Below are 18843 nucleotides of genomic sequence, written 5' to 3'. Positions count from 1 at the left end.
CGGTACCGTGTATTACCCTTTCTCACATCGAGAGTTGGTGCAAACTTCGCCGATGCATCCAAACCCCGTGATATGATACGCTCTTTCACACATAAACCTCCTTATATCTTCCTCAAAACAGCCACCATACCTACCTATTATGGCATTTCCATAGCCATTCTGAGATATATTGCCATGCAACTTTCCACCATCCAGTTTATCATGACACATTCATCATTGTCATATTGCTTAGCATGATCATGTAGTTGACATAGTATTTGTGGTAAAGCCATTGTTCATAATGTTTTCATACTTGTCACTCTTGATTCATTGCATATCCCGGTACACCGCCGGAGGCATCCATATAGAGTCATACTTTGTTCTAGTATCGAGTTGTAATCATTGAGTTGTAAATAAATAGAAGTGTGATGATCATCATTCAATAGAGCATTGTCCCAAAAAAATAGAAAGGCCAAAGAAAAAAAAGAAGGCCCAAAAAAAGAAAATAAATAAAAAGGGGCAATGCTACTATCATTTTTTCCACACTTGTGCTTCAAAGTAGCACCATGTTCTTCATATAGAGAGTCTCTTGAGTTATCACTTTCATATACTAGTGGGAATTTTCATTATAGAACTTGGCTTGTATATTCTAGCAATGGGCCTCCTCAAGTGCCCTAGGTCTTCGTGAGCAAGCAAGTTGGATGCACACCCACTTAGTTTCTTTTGTTGAGCTTTCATACATGTATAGCTCTAGTGCATCCGTTGCATGGCAATCCCTACTCCTTGCATTAACATCAATTGATGGGCATCTCCATAGCCCATTGATTAGCCTCGTTGATGTGAGACTTTCTCCTTTTTGTCTTCTCCACATAACCCCCATCATTATATTCTATTCCACCCATACTGCTATATCCATGGCTCAAGCTCATGTATTGCGTGAAAGTTTATGAGTTTGAAATTATTAAGGTATGAAACAATTGCTTGGCTTGTCATCGGGGTTGTGCATGATGAGAGCATTCTTGTGGACGAAAATGGAGCATGACTAAACTATATGATTTTGTAGGGATGAACTTTCTTTGGCCATGTTACTTTAAGAAAACATAATTGCTTTGTTGGTTTGCTTGAAGTATTATTATTCTCTATGTCAATATGAACTTTTGTCTTGAATCTTCCTAATCTGAATATTCATACCACAATTAAGAAGATTTGCATTGAAATTATGCCAAGTAGCACTCCGCATCAAAAATTCTCTTTTTATCATTTACCTACTCGAGGACGAGCAGGAATTAAGCTTGGGGATGCCTGATACGTCTCCAACATATCAATAATTTTTGATTGCTCCATGCTATATTATCTACTGTTTTGGACTATATTGGGCTTTATTTTCCACTTTTATATTATTTTTGGGACTAACCTATTAACCGGAGGCCCAGCCCAGAATTGCTGTTTTTTGCCTATTTCAGTGTTTCGAAGAAAGGGAATATCAAACGGAGTCCAAACGGAATAAACCTTTCTGGAACGTGATTTTCTTCCCGAATATGACCCAGGAGACTTGGACCCTACGCCAAGGAAGCTTCGAGGTGGGCACGAGGTAGGGGGCGCGCCCTATACCCCCAGGCGCGCCCCCCACCCTCGTGGGCCCACCGAAGCTCCACCGACGTACTTCTTCCTCCTATATATACCTACGTACCCCCAAACGAACAGATACGGAGCCAAAAACCTAATTCCACCACCGCAACTTTCTGTATCCACGAGATCCCATCTTGGGGCATGTTCCAGAGCTCCGCCGGAGAGGGCCGTCATCACAGAGGGCTTCTACATCATCATAGCCTCTCCGATGAAGTGTGAGTAGTTTACCTCAAACCATCGGGTCCATAGTTATTAGCTAGATGGCTTCTTCTCTCTTTTTGGATCTCAATACAAAGTTCTCCCCCTCTCTTGTGGAGATCTATTCGATGTAATCTTCTTCTTTTTTGCGGTGTGTTTGTTGAGACCGATGAATTGTGGGTTTATGATCAAGTCTATCTATGAATAATATTTGAATCTTCTCTGAATTCTTTTATGTATGATTAGTTATCTTTGCGAGTCTCTTCGAATTATCATCTTGGTTTGGCCTACTAGATTGGTTTTTCTTGCCATGGGAGAAGTGCTTAGCTTTGGGTTCGATCTTGCGGTGTCCTTTCCCAGTGACCGAAGGGGCAGCAAGGCACGTATTGCATCGTTGCCATCGAGGATAACAAGATGGGGTTTATTTCATATTGCATGAATTTATCTCTCTACATCATGTCATCTTGCTTAAAGCATTACTCTATTTTTAACTTAATACTCTAGATGCATGCTGGATAGCGGTCGATGAGTGGAGTAATAGTAGTAGATGCAGAATTGTTTCGGTCTACTTGTCACGGACGTGATGCCTATATACATGATCATGCCTAGATATTCTAATAATTATGCTCAATTCTGTCAATTGCTCAACAGTAATTTGTTCACCCACCATAGAATACTTATGCTCTTGAGAGAAGCCACTAGTGAAACCTATGGCCCCGGGTCTATTCTCATCATATCAATCTCCATCACTTTAATCTTGCTTTGCTTTTTACTTTGCCTTTTACTTTTCACTTTGCATCTCTATACCAAAAATACCAAAAATATTATATCTATCAGATCTCACTCTCGTAAGTGACCGTGAAGGTATTGACAACCCCTAATCGCGTTGGTTGCGAGTAGCTATCGTTTTGTGCAGGTACGAGGGACTTGAGCGTGGCCTCCTACTGGATTGATACCTTGGTTCTCAAAAACTGAGGGAAATACTTACGCTACTCTGCTGCATCATCCTTTCCTCTTTGGGGAAATCCAACGCAAGCTCAAGAGGTAGCAACAGCGTCAGTCCGGGTTAGTTCCATTCAAATCATACAAGTTAGAGTCCAAAACAAGGGCAAAAGTGTTTGGAAAAGTAGATACGTTGGAGATGTATCAACGGTGTGTTGATGATGAACTCCTTGCTCTTGTCCTTCAAATGATAGTCTCACCAACACTCAACTCTCTCTCACTGATTTGGATTTGATGGAAAGATGATTTGAGTGGAAAGCAAGTTGGAGAATGCTAGAGGTCAAGATTTATATGGTTGGAGTGGATTATCTTGACCTCGACACATGAGTAGGTGGTTCTCTCTCAAAAAATGTATGCTGAAAGTGTAGGCATATTATGATGGCTCTCCTCACAAATGAAGAGTGGGTGGAGGGGTATTTATAGCCTCCACACAAAATCTAATCGTTACACACAACTCACGAAACTCGGTGGGACCGAATCAGAAAACTCAGTCAGACCGATTTAGTTCAAAATGTGACCGTTAGGCATTTCGGTGGGACCGATATGATCAACTCGGCCGGACCGATGTTCTATGGTTAGGACAATAGCACGTCTCGGTTTGACCGATTACGCAAACTCGGTGAGACCAATTTTGGTAATAAGAAAAACAGAGAGTTGGTCAAGCAAACTCGATGGGACCAATTGCATATCTCGGTGGGACCAAAATTATTGCAATAGGTAACAGAGAGTTTGCAAGCCCAGATCGGTGAGACTGACATCCCATCGGTGAGACCGAATTGATTAGGGTTTGTGGAAGTGGCTGTGTCAAGTGAACTCGGTGGCGCCGGATGGAAAATTTTGGTGGGGCCGAGTTTGACTTTTGGTTTGGGACATATGTGGATATGAGAAAGTGGTTGAGGGCTTTGGAGCATATCACTAAGCACTTTGAGCAAGTAAGCTATTAAGCAACACCTCATCTATTGGCTTTCCTATGGACTCAATGTGATCTTGGATCACTCTAAGCAAAATGTAGAGTCTTGAGCCTTAGAGCTTGAGCCAATCTGTTGTCCTTAGCATTTTGAAGGGGTTCCACATCTTCTTGTCCACGCCACTCCATCTGTTGAACTTATCTGAAATATACTAGATAAAAACATTAGTCCAACAAGAGATATGTTGACATTAATTACCAAAACCACCAAGGGAGCACTTGTGCTTTCAATCTCCCCCTTTTTGGTAATTGATGACAACATACATCAAAGCTTTAGACAGGGATATAGAGAATAGTAAGTAAAGCCTTGGAAAGACATGTAACATGCATAGACTCCCCCTATATGTATGCAATCATGTCAATGTGGAACGTAAGAGCATGTGAATGCATAATCATGATAGAGCAAGCAATGTGTTACATGTATCTTGACTATATGCATCAGGGCAAATGATATGAATATATGAAGTGTAACCTCATGTTCATGATTCCTTCTTGCAAACAATATGTACATCAGCAAGAAATCTTCATGCACATGACTATGATGCATATACTTACCTTGTGGTCTCGAGCTGTCTTAGGAAGAGATGAACCTGACTAAACAAGGTTAGATAACACGGATACATCTACTAGACAGAGCAAACGAAAGAACCACAAGAGTACCAAGATTGGGATGACATGTATAGTGTGAGTACTGGGTACTCTAATGGATATAGACATGTCCCCAAAGGATAAGGATATGTAATGAATTTCAAGGATTTCCTTCCCTAGCAGTCTTTCTCCCCCTGAACCTTGTATTGGATAATGGGAGAACATAGGGAAACAAAATCAGAGCAAAACAGATCATAAACATAAACATAACATAGACATGTCTTTCCTCTCTTAAAGACATGTGACTTCTCTTCTCTTGAACAACAAGCATCTGGAGCCTTTGATGTGATTACCTCTCTCTCCCTTTTTCTCTCTCTCCCCTTTTGAAGAGAATAAGCTTTGATGTGATCTCTCTCTCCCCCTTTGACATCAATTTCCAAGAAGGGATCTTCTAGAGTGTGAGTCAAAATAGGTTTGGTCCTTGAGTCACATAGCAAAGCAGCATATAGATTGTGATGCTGGTAGAGGACAAGAATCATCGAGTGGATCTGGAACAAAAGTGCATGAACAAGTGGCAAATTGTTTTCTCTGCAATGAAATCGGTGACACCGAGTTATATTTTTCGGTTGCACCGAAATGGTTCGACTTGACCGAAAGAGACGAATCGGTATGACCGAGTTCCAGACAGAGAGAACATTTGTCACCTCAGCTCACTAGGAAAATAAGATCTCACAAAGATTTGCAAGGAATTAACTGAAGGATTGGCAATGAATTGGATGCTGGGAATGCAGAACAAAAAAAGAAAAAGAAAAGAAGTCTAGATGAAGGGAAACAAATATGCAAGAGACAAATGCAAGAATACATAGAAACACTAGAGAACTTCATCTAGAATTGGTCGACGACAAAGTCACCTATGTTAGAGCATATTGACTGAGGAGTCAAGTGAGAAAAATTGATCGTATGTCATACTCACCGTTTAAGCTCCAAATGGGGTTACCATTTGTCGATTTAAGCTTTTGATGTATTCGCATCTTATTGAGTTGCTTTGACCCATGACTCGGGGTAAAGCTTCTCTAAGATGGAATAACATACCTTGGGTGGTGGTGTTGAACTTGATCAAGTAGTTGAACTTGTGTGGGATGCTCAAGGTTGATGTACCTCATCAAAGATTTGAAGCACCACTTGTAGTTTGATTTCATCTACTACATGGGTTAGTCTTGCAAGGAAGAGCACTTGTGTGTCCAATTTGACAATCATGAATTTGATACCAAAGGAAATTTGATATATATAATTTGTCAAAGGATATGCTGAGGGGTTTCATGCTTCCTTGTCTTCAACCACTGTAAGGGCATATTTATCCCTAAGGTGTTTTGGTGATTGATGACAATGCTTTTGCGGACTAATCGTGTGCCTTGAGTATTTCAGATATTTCATTACTAGGCACAACACTACAAGAAATATGTCAACTTGTGACCACCACTATTGGTCATTGAATGGTCGCAAATTTCCATTTGTGACCTTTTTGTGACCAAAAACATAAGGTCAAAAGCTGGTCGTCATAAACTGACTATAGCGACCTTTCTTCTGGAATGGTCGAAGACGTTTATGATCAAAATACGTCTACTGTGGTGTTTTGGTCACTAGCAACCTCCCCAGGCCACGTAGGCATCCAGCGTGGCAATCTGACGTGGCACAAGATTCTGTCCGGTCCAATTCGATTTTCTACATGGGCCTCGCCCAACAATTCGGCCTATTTGTGTTTTTTTTTCTCATATTAATTTTGGCTAGGTAGATGGGCCAAGCCCAACAATTAAGCCTTCTCATTTTTGGGCCGTGGCCTTTTCCGCTAGAAAGTTTTAGTTTTTTTGTAATATAAAAAGGTCCACTAGTCAAATGGGTCCCAGATGTCAGGTTCAGGTACGTGGGTCCCAGCTAGCAAGTTCATATTCTTCATATTTCAATTTAACAGTAAATAAATAACCAGTATTTAAATTGGCACAAACAAAACACACACATAATACTCCAAATATTATCAGCCAGATTCAGTACAGAGCTCCTATTGTACAAATAACATATACTTTACAATCTCTACACATAATAAGCTCATACAAGCTCTACAAGCTCTACATGTGATACGGTGCCCTGGTGTTAACCCTGTAGCTCTACAAGTGTCTTCAATCTTCTTCAACATGGAGCTCCTTCGGTAGCGAGCACAAATTGGGCACCTGCATCATCACAGGAAGGCAATTTTAGATCATAAAAACGAATGTTCCAAGCACAGTTTAGAGAAAAGAACCAAGTAAATTTGCCCTCAATCATACAAACAAAGTTTAGAGAAAACCAAACATGAACAAGCACTTATTATGCAGTTTTTAAAGTTTTTAATACATTTATTTTCTATTAGCAAAACTGAATATGCTACTTCCTGATTCATGGCTGCATAGTTCAGCTAGCTACACTAGTTTGCTCTCATGCAAAAATTAGAAAGAAAAAAAGAACAACAAATAAATCAACACTAATTTCTCTAACACATACAGTAACTTGCTGATATAACTTGTATAACTTGTATATTTGTCGACGGAAAACGGGATGCAAAATCATGTTTCAGTCCAGATCAATCTATCATGAGAAAACATGTATAACTCCCACTAGAATTTTTTAATGCAGTTGTGAATTATCCTGAAAACTTGTGCACTTAATGATGGTTAGATCCATCTTACAGAATAGTCAGCTTCCAATATAAGTTAGGTACAAAACATAATGTATAAGCACGAAGTAAGATAGGCCATGCATCAAACACGGAAATAATTTTACTAGGTAGCAGCATAGTAAGTTGGTTTTTACTAGCTAGCGGCATAGTAAGTTGTGACATTTAAAAAAACCAGTAAGAAAACCAGCGGCGGCTACTTCAGCCCGCTGCTCTCCTCCTGGACACCGCCGCTATATATTTAGCTAGCAATCAGCAGCAGCAAGTACAGAGTAAAGTGGGACTTTGTTGTAGCTACAGAAACTGAAACAACACACACATCATGGAATTTCATATCATAGCCAACAAATATTTTACCAGAACACAGGGTGTTCTTCTCTGTATTTTAGAAACATGCAAACAAAGGTTTCAGTAAAAATAAAGAAGTGGAGTAGACAAATTATCAGCCAGAAATCAATGGCCAGATGAGCACCACCACAACAAATCGGCACTAACACTTGGTCATCGACGCGATGCCCAAGCAAAGAACCAGCTCGCACACGCAAGATGATGATTGCATACATACAAATCATGTGCTGGCAGAAAAAAATCCAAGCATGAGCTCATCTTCTCTCTTTGTTTGGTAACTAACAACCTAAATAAAATAAAATAAAAACATGACTTGTTCATATAGATCCCTCTAAAATTCCTTGGGACAAGTGCATCACATATTCATCAACTTAGCAGCAGAAGTAGTGAGCACAGGAAGAGGGGGACGGAGATGGAGGAGCTACCTACCGCGATCGCAATGGAAGCAGAGGAGCAGACCCCTCCTGCCCCTCCCCCACAAGCAGGATAGGGCTGCCGGCTGGGCACGCCCCTACTCCTCCGCCTCCTCGAGCAGGAGACCCCCTTCCCCTACTGCTGCTTCGCGCGCCGCATCACTAGTCACCTCCTCATGCAAGAAGTACACAATAAATAGACAGACGGTCAGTGAGGTACATTTTCACAGCAACAGAAGCTTAGAATTAACAAAAATGCACACTCAAATGAAGTCACTAAGATACTTATGTCCACCACATGGTGTAGAATTATGTGGTATATAATTGCAACACATGAACCAAAATAGGAATAACATCATCACCAAGAGTTTCTGATGATAAGCATAGCTCCCTACAAAAACAAAGACCCAACCACTGTTCCAACTTGGAAATGTTCAAAGAAAACAAAGCATCCAGTCCAAGGATACCACCCGCTACATTCAGAAATGTACATCAATTACCCTGTTCCCTGATAAGTCAGTCAGAACACCTCGTCCCTTCAAGTCACAAATGAACTTGACAGGTAGCTCAGCGATAGAGCATCACACAACATTATATAGCTGCTTCTTATCTCGGAAGCACAACACACAAACCAGCTAGTATTTTTCTCAATTCAGGTAAACCACATCCTCAACAGAGTGCGTTGAGAGCATCAGTATTCCACCACGCACACCGAGTATGGGATAAAGGATGGAGATCATTCACGCGAAATCGGCCAAATGATTAAACGATACTACTACATTTCACCACTGCAGTTGGCTAAACGATACTAGTGCATGTTCAACAGGCATAAGCGAACGATACGCAGCACAGATAGATAGACATTCGGTAGGTTCCATCTCATCTCACGACCATAAACTAAACCACCACATGAGACTGATAACTTAAACTGCCACACGAGACTTGATAACTTAAACAGAGACGATAAGTTGATAAGCTGGTGGATTTAATGGCCGGCGGCCGACCTCCTAGTTGCTGTTCATGCCCTCCAGTGGCGGGGGCGTTGATTGGCCTAGCTGACACTGATGGTGCGGCCGCCAAGCTCCTGGCCGTCCTAATCTACACCGTGGCTTGCTGACAACCCCACAAACAGGCTGCACAATAGCAGAATACACACGAACCAGATTGGAGTGTTACCTTTGTTGTGGCCATGGATGGCGTGGAGAAGAGGAGGAGGACGGCCACCGGATGCCTGGAGCAGGAAGAATGAACGAACACCTGTACTACAGAATGAATTGTGAGGAAATTTGTCAAGGGGGAGGGCCGGAGCGGGGAGAGAGATTCATGGACGAGATTCGGGAGTACCTCAGCAGCCAAGTAGGAGCGGAGGACGACAGCAATCCGGTGTCTCTTGTACAGCAGCGGAACATGAGCGAGAGGAGGTGAGGTGGGGTGGGGTACCGCGGCGGTGAAGAAGGTCTTGTCGCTGACCTCGGAGAGCACGGTCATGGCCAGCGACTTGGTGAGCCCCTGCAGCAGGAAGGAACCAAGCAAAAAAACAAGGTCAATTCAGCAACCTCCACCTGCGCCGCTCAACGAGAAAGAGAGGAGAGACGGGGGGAGGGGAGCTGACCTCGAGCAGAGACGGCGACATAGCGGCCGGTGGCGGAGGGAGGCACCGATTCCGATCTAGGGGGTGAGGAGAGGATGTGCGGGGACCTTGACGAAGAACTCAGAGACGGCGGGGACCTTGACGACAAACCCCGCGGCAGGATCCCAGACCTGGTGGGCGGGGACGGCCTTGGCGCTGGTGCCAGAGCGGGAGCGGCGGGTGGAGCCGCGCTAGAGTTGGTGCGGGCGCGGGGTAGCAGGTCGCGGGTGCGGCCCCGTGGAGCGAGACCCTCCTGGCCGCGGCGGCGCGGCCCTCGATGCCGCAGAAGCGGACACCAAGAAGGGCAACCCCGCCGAGGAGGCAATGGCGAGGGCGGGTGAGGCGGAGGCCTTGAGCGTGAACGTCGACGGCGGAGGAAGGGGACGGTGGACGGGGGGGCTTGGATTGGATCTGGAGAGAATGGGTGCGGCGGCTGGCGGGTTGGAAGGGGAGGGGATCGAGAGGAGCTCCGCCGGATCTGGAAGGGGAGAGGAGGAGCAGAGAGCGAGGGAAAGAAAGGAGGCGGGGGGTGGATGGAAAATGACCACGGGACAGAGCTAGGGTTTCGGGGACACATCCATGTTTGGTGCGGGCCGTTGGATCCAGGGGATCCGACGGTGATTTACCCATGATCCGCGTGAGAGGCCCCTGGACCAATCAGAACGCAGTATACATGTATGATATTTTGACCATTTAAATTGGTCATAATCGACTAAAATTATGTGCTAAATCGTGTTAGCTATTTTATTATGACCTGAAAATTTGAAAAAAAACGTTTTATTGTGTCAGCAAATTTGACTATTGTTTTCAGGAATAATCATAAATTGAAATAAGATACATATTTTTTAAAGAGTTATGAGAAATGAGTTCTTTTAAATTATTTTTTCATTTTTTGAGTGTTCGAAATGAGCTTTTTTGTGAAGGACCTACCAAATATTTATTGCAAAATTGTACCAAATCAATTTTCTAAAATACTAGGACATATTTAATGCACAATTGACCAAATGGTTGGGTGTGAGAAGCTTTGATCCACCTCTCGTGAAAAAGATAAATTTCCATCGATTCAGCAGGAAGCGGGTCAAATTTGAACTGTAGCTGCCTTCTAGTTTGCTCTTTATTTTTTCCAAAAATCATTTCTAGATACATAAGTATCTATTTAATTAGAGAAACACCAATAAAATTCCAAGATTCAACCACTAGCTAGGAACGGTCATTCCCGCCGTTTTGACCGCATTTTGAAACGGGCATAAAAAATTCAAAAAATTGGGAAACCTTTGCATTGTGTCATTATATGTGGCCAAGTTCCCAGGAAAAATAACAAACTTTTAATATGACAATTATTTTTAAAAAGTGTTCTCAGAAACGAGCTATCACGTGTGGAGATCAATGGCTTTCAAGCCAAATGATCAATCTTATGACCACATTCATGGCATATTTGTTCAAATGATCTTATATTGTGCACAAGGGTGCATATTGGAATGGCAAACAATTTTGCCTAAGGAAGTTTTCATTTTCTTTGGACGAAAAAACCATTTTCCATTTTTTGAGTGCCCAAAAGGAGGTTTTTTGTGAAGGACCTCCCAAATAATTGTTGCAAAATTGGACCAAATCATTTTTCTAAAACACTAGGCCATATTTAATGCACAATAGACAAAATGGTTGGGTGTACAAAGTTTTGATCCACCTCTCGTGAAAAAGACAAATTTCCGCCGATTCAGTAGGAAGGGGGTCAAATTTGAACTGCAGCTGCATCATAGTTTGCTATTTATTTTTTACAAAAATCATTTCTATGTACATAAGTACCTATTTAATCAGAGAAACACCAAAAAATTCCAAGATTCAACCACTAGCTAGGAACGGTCATTCCCGCCGTTTTGATCGCATTTTGAAACGGGCATAAAAAATTCAAATAAATCAAAAAATTGGGAAACCTTTGCATTGTGTCATTATATGTGGCCAAGTTCCCAAGAAAAATAACAAACTTGTAATACGGCAATTATTTTAAAAAAGTGTTCTCAGAAACGAGCTATCACGTGTGGAGATCAATGGCTTTCACGCCAAATGATCAATCTTATGGCCACATTCATGGCATAGTTTGTTCAAATGATCTCATATTGTGCACAAGGGTGCATATTGGAATGGTAATGAATGTTGCCTAAGGAAGTTTTCATTTTCTTTGGACGAAAAAACCATTTTCCATTTTTTGAGTGCCCAAAAGGAGGTTTTTTTGTGAAGGACCTCCCAAATAATTGTTGCAAAATTGGACCATATCATTTTTCTAAAATACTAGGCCATATTTAATGCACAATTGACAAAATGTTTGGGTGTAAAAAGTTTTGATCCACCTCTCATGAAAAAGACAAATTTCCGCCGATTCAGTAGGAAGCGGGTCAAATTTGAACTGCAGCTGCATCATAGTTTGCTATTTATTTTTTAGAAAAATCATTTCTAGGTACATAAGTACCTATTTAATCAGAGAAACACCAAAAAAATTCCAAGATTCAACCACTAGCTAGGAATGGTCATTCCCGCCGTTTTGACCGCATTTTGAAACGGGCATAAAAAATTCAAAAAAATATCAAAAAATTGGGAAACCTTTGCATTGTGTCATTATATGTGGCCAAGTTCCCAAGAAAAATAACAAACTTGTAATACAGCAATTATTTTAAGAAAGTGTTCTCAGAAACGAGCTATCACGTGTGGAGATTAATGGCTTTCAAGCCAAATGATCAATCTTATGGCCACATTCATGGCATAGTTTGTTCAAATGATCTCATATTGTGCACAAGGGTGCATATTGGAATGGTAAACAATGTTGCCTAAGGAAGTTTTCATTTTCTTTGGACGAAAAAACCATTTTCTGTTTTTTGAGTGCCCAAAAGGAGGTTTTTTGTGAAGGACCTCCCAAATAACTGTTGCAAAATTGGACCAAATCATTTTTATAAAATACTAGGCCATATTTAATGCATAATATACAAAATGGTTGTGTGTACAAAGTTTTGATCCACCTCTCGTGAAAAAGACAAATTTCCGCTGATTCAGTAGGAAGCGGGTCAAATTTGAACTGCAGCTGCATCATAGTTTGCTATTTATTTTTTACAAAAATCATTTCTAGGTACATAAGTACATATTTAATCAGAGAAACACCAAAAAAATCCAAGATTCAACCACTAGCTAGGAACGGTCATTCCCGCTGTTTTGAACGCATTTTGAAACGGGCATAAAAAATTCAAAAAAATCAAAAAATTGGGAAACCTTTGCATTGTGTCAATATATGTGGCCAAGTTCCCAAGAAAAATAACAAACTTGTAATACGGCAATTATTTTAAAAAAGTGTTCTCAGAAACGAGCTATCACGTGTGGAGATCAATGGCTTTCAAGCCAAATGATCAATCTTATGGCCACATTCATGGCATAGTTTGTTTAAATGATCTCATATTGTGCACAAGGGTGCATATTGGAATGGTAAACAATGTTGCCTAAGGAAGTTTTCATTTTCTTTGGATGAAAAAACCATTTTCCATTTTTCAAGTGCCCAAAAGGAGGTTTTTTTGTGAAGGACCTCCCAAATAATTGTTGCAAAATTGGACCAAATCATTTTTCTAAAATACTAGGCCATATTTAATGCACAATTGACAAAATGTTTGGGTGTAAAAAGTTTTGATCCACCTCTCGTGAAAAAGACAAATTGCCGCCGATTTAGTAGGAAGCGAGTCAAATTTGAACTGCAGCTGCATCATAGTTTGCTATTTATTTTTTACAAAAATCATTTCTAGGTACATAAGTACCTATTTAATCAGAGAAACACCAAAAAAATTCCAAGATTCAACCACTAGCTAGGAACGGTCATTCCCGCCGTTTTGACCGCATTTTGAAACGGGCATAAAAAATTCAAAAATATCAAAAAATTGGGAAACCTTTGCATTGTGTCATTATATGTGGCCAAGTTCCCAAGAAAAATAACAAACTTGTAATACGACAATTATTTTAAAAAAGTGTTCTCAGAAACGAGCTATCACGTGTGGAGATCAATGGCTTTCAAGCCAAATGATCAATCTTATGGCCACATTCATGGCATAGTTTGTTCAAATGATCTCATATTGTGCACAAGGGTGCATATTGGAATGGTAAACAATGTTGCCTAAGGAAGTTTTCATTTTCTTTGGACGAAAAAACCATTTTCCATTTTTTGAGTGCCCAAAAGGAGGTTTTTTTGTGAAGGACCTCCCAAATAACTGTTGCAAAATTGGACCAAATCATTTTTCTAAAATACTAGGCCATATTTAATGCACAATAGACAAAATGGTTGGGTGTACAAAGTTTTTATCCACCTCTCGTGAAAAAGACAAATTTCGGCCGATTTAGTAGGAAGCGGGTCAAATTTGAACTGCAGCTGCATCATAGTTTGCTATTTATTTTTTACAAAAATCATTTCTAGGTACATAAGTACCTATTTAATCATAAATACATGGTTTGGTGGCGATACGTCGAGGTTTGGGCGGTGGTCGAGGGCCCCAACTCTAGAGCGCGTAAACTCGCATGCCCGCCGCGTGGTCACCGCGTGACCCTGGCATTGCCATGTGTTCTGGGCGGCATAGGCATGTCTAGTGGGTTGGGCACTCCCCAGGTAGGTGCTAGGAAGAAAATTACAACATAAGATTCTCACGAGAAGACCGATCGATGCTCAAACATGAATTAGCAGCCAAGTGTTTGATTAGCGGTACGGGAAATGTACATGGCTAATGGACGTGAGTTTTGGCTGAGAATGATCAGTTACTAAGAAGACCGTCTTCACAAATTTTCAGCTCAAAAGGAGGAGCCTAGGTGGTACTTGCTTTGCAAACTACCACACTGGACATAACTACGAATGTTGAAGCTCGGCTCAAAATAATGAATGGATTGAGCTGGTATTTGTTGGAGGATGGTTATTTGGGCATAGGAAAGCACTGTAGAAAATGGATACTATTTGGACATGCCAAAGTGGTACTTCCTTCACAAACTGTTATTCTGAACAGAATAGGAAAATGAATATTTTTGAATTATTTTTGAACTAGGCAAGGAAGGTTTTTACATATTTGACGAAGATACGACCCAAAGAATTTATGAGATTTTTTGGGAATTTTGGGAATGACAGAAATATAGGTTGCTTCACAACCTAGGGCAAAAACTACCACATGGACATGACACATAGGCAAAACTGATGAGGTGGCACCTAGTCATAGCAACCCACCACAATTTACAAGGCTATGACCATCTATATTGGTCGTTAACAACTAGAAATAAGGCAGCGGACTAGCGCTGTTTGCTTTATGACCATTTCCTCTAATGAAATTATGACCTTTCTGACCAAAATGGTCATTATGGTTTAGGGTTTAGAGCCCCAGACAGCTTTTGACCAATTGGTCTAAAATGGTCATAAATTTATGACCAATTCTTCGAGGGTCACTGACAGAAGCTCATAAGTTGACATATTTCTTGTAGTGCAAGACGGTTTCGTGCCCCTCAAAGATTATTGAAGATGGCGTTTTTCTACGTTCCTTTTTTGGTGGATTTGAGTCGTAGGAAAGCCGTACTATTAAGAGGGGGTCTGCTTTGGAAAGGTTTGGGTGGAATCGTCACGTACACGTTTACTCCTCTTTGCACCGCCTTTCCCTTAGCACTTTGGAGCATCCTCCGTTTCTTCGTGTTTTTGCAAAAAAGAAGAATTCCTAGTGCTGCTATTTTGGGGCATGCAGTAGTGCTGCTCCTCGGAGCGGTAGTACCGCAGTTCCCTGCAGTAGTACTGCACGCCTTCGTGGAAGTACCGCAGGTGGTCACGGTAGTACCGCTCCTTGGGAGCCGTAGTACCATGAGTCCTGGCCCGGCATAACACCATAAGCGGAAGTAGGGGCTGATGTAATTTCTCACATCTGCTCCCTTTGCGGTAGTACCGCTTGCCTTGTGCGGTAGTACCATGTCAGATTTTTGCACTGTTTGAAAGTCAGCGAAAGTTGCCACAGACGTTTTTGTATTTGTCCGCGCCCTTCCGAGGCTAGTCCAATCCCGCCTTGCAGTAGTACCGCAAGGGGGTGCGGTAGTACCGCGCGAGAAGCAGTACCGCCCCCAGCTTCTTTGCTACAGGCCTGGGCTAGCTCCTGCCGTGGGCGCGGTAGTACCGTGAGCCCTTGCGGTAGTACCGTGGGTTTGGTGCGGTAGTACCGCAGGTTGCGGGCTGGTTAAGTGGATAACGGTTGGATTTGTCTCTCCACTATATAAGGGGTGTCTTCTTCTCCGAGTTGACTACCTCTTCCAACCCTAAGCTCCATTGTCACTCCAAGCTCCATTTTCGCCCGATCTCTCTCCCTAGCCAATCAAACTTGTTGATTTTCTAGGGATTGGTTGAGAATGCCTCGATCTACACTTCCACCAAGAGAGATTCGATTCCACCCACTAATCCCTTGTAGATCTTGCTACTCTTGGTTGTGTGAGCACCCTAGACGGTTGAGGTCATCGCGGAGCCATATTCCATTGTAGTGAAGCTTGGTGGTGTTGTTGGGAGCCTCCTATCAAGTTGTGGAGATTGCCCCAGCCTTGTTTGTAAAGGTCCGGTCGCCGCCTCCAAGGGCACCAATAGTGGAATCACGGCATCTCGCATTGTGTGAGGGCGTGAGGAGAATAAGGTGGCCCTAGTGGCTTCTTGGGGAGCATTGTGCCTCCACACCTCTCCAACGGAGACGTACTGCCCCTTAAAAGGAAGGAACTTCGGTAACACATCCTCATCTTCACCGGCTCCACTATTGGTTATCTCGTACCTTTATGTGTGCAAGCTTATTTGTGTTATTTTCCTTGCTTGCTTGTGTGCTTGTTGTTCTTGCATCATATAGGTTGCTCACCTAGTTGCATATCTAGACATCCTACTTTGATGCAAAGTTTAATTTGGTAAAGAAAGGATAAAAATTGTTAGTTGCCTATTCACCCCCCCTCTAGTCAACTATATCGATCCTTTCAATTGGTATCAGAGCCTCGTCTCTTTACTAAGGACTTTGCCGTCCGAAAAGTATGGTTGACACTGTACACGGTGTGGAGGAGCACTCCGGTGTGAATCTGATCTCGTTTACGGGCGATGGGGGAACCGTGGTCTCTCGTGAGGAATTCAATGTGGCTTTGGACACACTGAAAACCTCCATGACGACCGAGGTTGAAAGCATGTTTAATAAATTCCTAGAAGGGCTTAAACTATCCACCGCACCGTTGAAAGTGGGTGATCCCAGCAACAAGGTGACGGATGCAAACTCCGACAAGGGGGAAGCTACTAGCGGAAAGGCTCCTTCTTCTAGTGGTAAAAATGGCACCGACATCTTTGCCCATGTGGAACCTCCACTTGTTTATGGTGGACCGATTCCTTCCACTCATTTGAATCATGCCGGTCCTCCCCCTAAGATTGTGAAAAATGAGGACTTTGATTCTTGGTTCTATCGTTTTAAGCGTCATTTAAATCATGTGAATACTAAGGGCGTGTTCGGTAGCCCTCCAGCTTCTCAACTCCTCAACTCCACGCGAGGAGTCCAGCTGAACGCTCCAACTCCTGGAGTTACAGGAGAGAAGCTGGCGATTTGCTACGTGCAAATTTGATGGAGTTGTGGAGTTGGAAATCTGGAGCTCCACCAAAACTGAGAAGTTGGAGTTGTGAAATATTACAATGAGGGTGCCACCGCGAAGTGAAATCGCTGATACCGGTTCGATCGAGCCTCGCTCGTTTCCCAGTCGCTGCCATCCCTGACTAGCTACACCCGACCAGGCCTATGGCCGAGTCCTTTTTTTCACAGTGTTTTGCATTGACAGCCTACTTTAGACGGGCCACACGGGGGCAATTTTATGGGCTCCGACTCGCTCCCTCGCGCGAGCGAGAAGCCGCCACGCCGAATGGATCACTCGCTCCGGGATCCCTCGAGAGAAGTTGGCACTCGATTTCCGGTGTAGGAGTTGCGTATTTTTGGGCACGGTGGGCTACCGAACAAGCCCTAGTCTTGGGAGAATCATTGAAGAAGGCTTCTATCCACATGACCGAAGCAACTTCACTCCTAGAGAAGCCACGGATAATCAATTCAATGAGAATGCTCTCTTCATCATCCAAGATGCAATTCTACCCGAAGATCTTCCTCGCCTCCAGCCCTTCGCCATGGCCAAAGATGCATGGCACCAAGTTGTTTCCCTCTACAGGGGAAGCGCAAGCATTCAACGCTTCAACTATGAAGTGGTGCAAGATGAAGCCAATAAGTTTGCAATGAAGATGAAGAACCTCGTGAGCTTTACCGGAGAGTAACCAAACTCGCGGTCTCACTCTGAGATCATGGGAGCAAGGACACGGATGACAATTGGATCAAGTGCAAATTCCTCAAGGCAATGATGCCTTACCACAAGGCCATGTCCTCCGTCATTCGTCAAAGGCCGGACTTCCACACCTTGTCCTCAAGTGAAGTGTTGGATGAGTTTGTGGCTATGAGCATCTTGGACAAAACCGCCGACAATGCGGTGCTACGTTCTCAAAGAGCAAAGAAGCCCAACCTTGCATTAAAAGCCAAGGTTAGGGTGGAATAAGAGGACGAAGAGGAAGAAGAGGAGAGCAACCCCGAAGATACAAAGTATTCCTATCATGAACACATGGCTCTTGCTTCAAGGCGATTTTGGAGCAAGAAGAACTCAAGGCCCAACTTCAACAAGAACAACTCAAGTGGCACGAAGGTCAAGCAACGTATGAGGACTTGCTATAATTGTGGCAATGTGAGTCATTTTGTTGCGGAAGGCCCTTAGAAGAGGGAAGACAATGGTGGCAAGCTCATCCGAAAGGACAAAGCCAAGTCTTTCCCCAACAAGAGCAACTTCACCAAGAAGACTCCTCCCAAGGCGTTGGTGGTACAAGAAGAGTACAATGAGGATGATGACCTTCTTTGCCGGATTGCATTGATGAATATGAGAGATCTAATGTGGAGGAGAATGAGCTTGAGTCCTTTATGGGTAAACTCAAGGGTAAATCCAAGAAGCACTTCGTTGCTCTCTTGGAACAACTTGGTGAAGCCAATGACATGATCGAGGCTCACGAAGATACTATCTCCAAGATGGAGGGGCATAGTCGTGACTATGCCGATGAGATTTCAGATCTTTCCAATGCTCTTGAGGAAGAGCGTGGTCTTCGCTTGGCTCTTGAGGAGTCACACAATGCTGATAACGCTAAGTTAAAGAAAGATTTTGATCATGCTCTTGTTGTTTCTCGTGTGCTAAACTCCAAGAAGGCCAAAGTTGGGGTTGATCTTGCTAGACTCAAAGAGGAGTTTGACTTACTTGACAAGGCTCACAAGGTCTTGATGGGTGCTCATGCTAGCCTCAAAGAGTCTCATGATCAACT

The sequence above is a fragment of the Triticum urartu genome, chromosome 3A, assembly GCF_056163025.1.
Source record: "Triticum urartu cultivar PI428250 chromosome 3A, HENAU_Tu73, whole genome shotgun sequence".
In the NCBI taxonomy this organism is placed as follows: domain Eukaryota; kingdom Viridiplantae; phylum Streptophyta; class Magnoliopsida; order Poales; family Poaceae; genus Triticum; species Triticum urartu.
Note: the sequence above shows the minus strand (reverse complement) of the source record.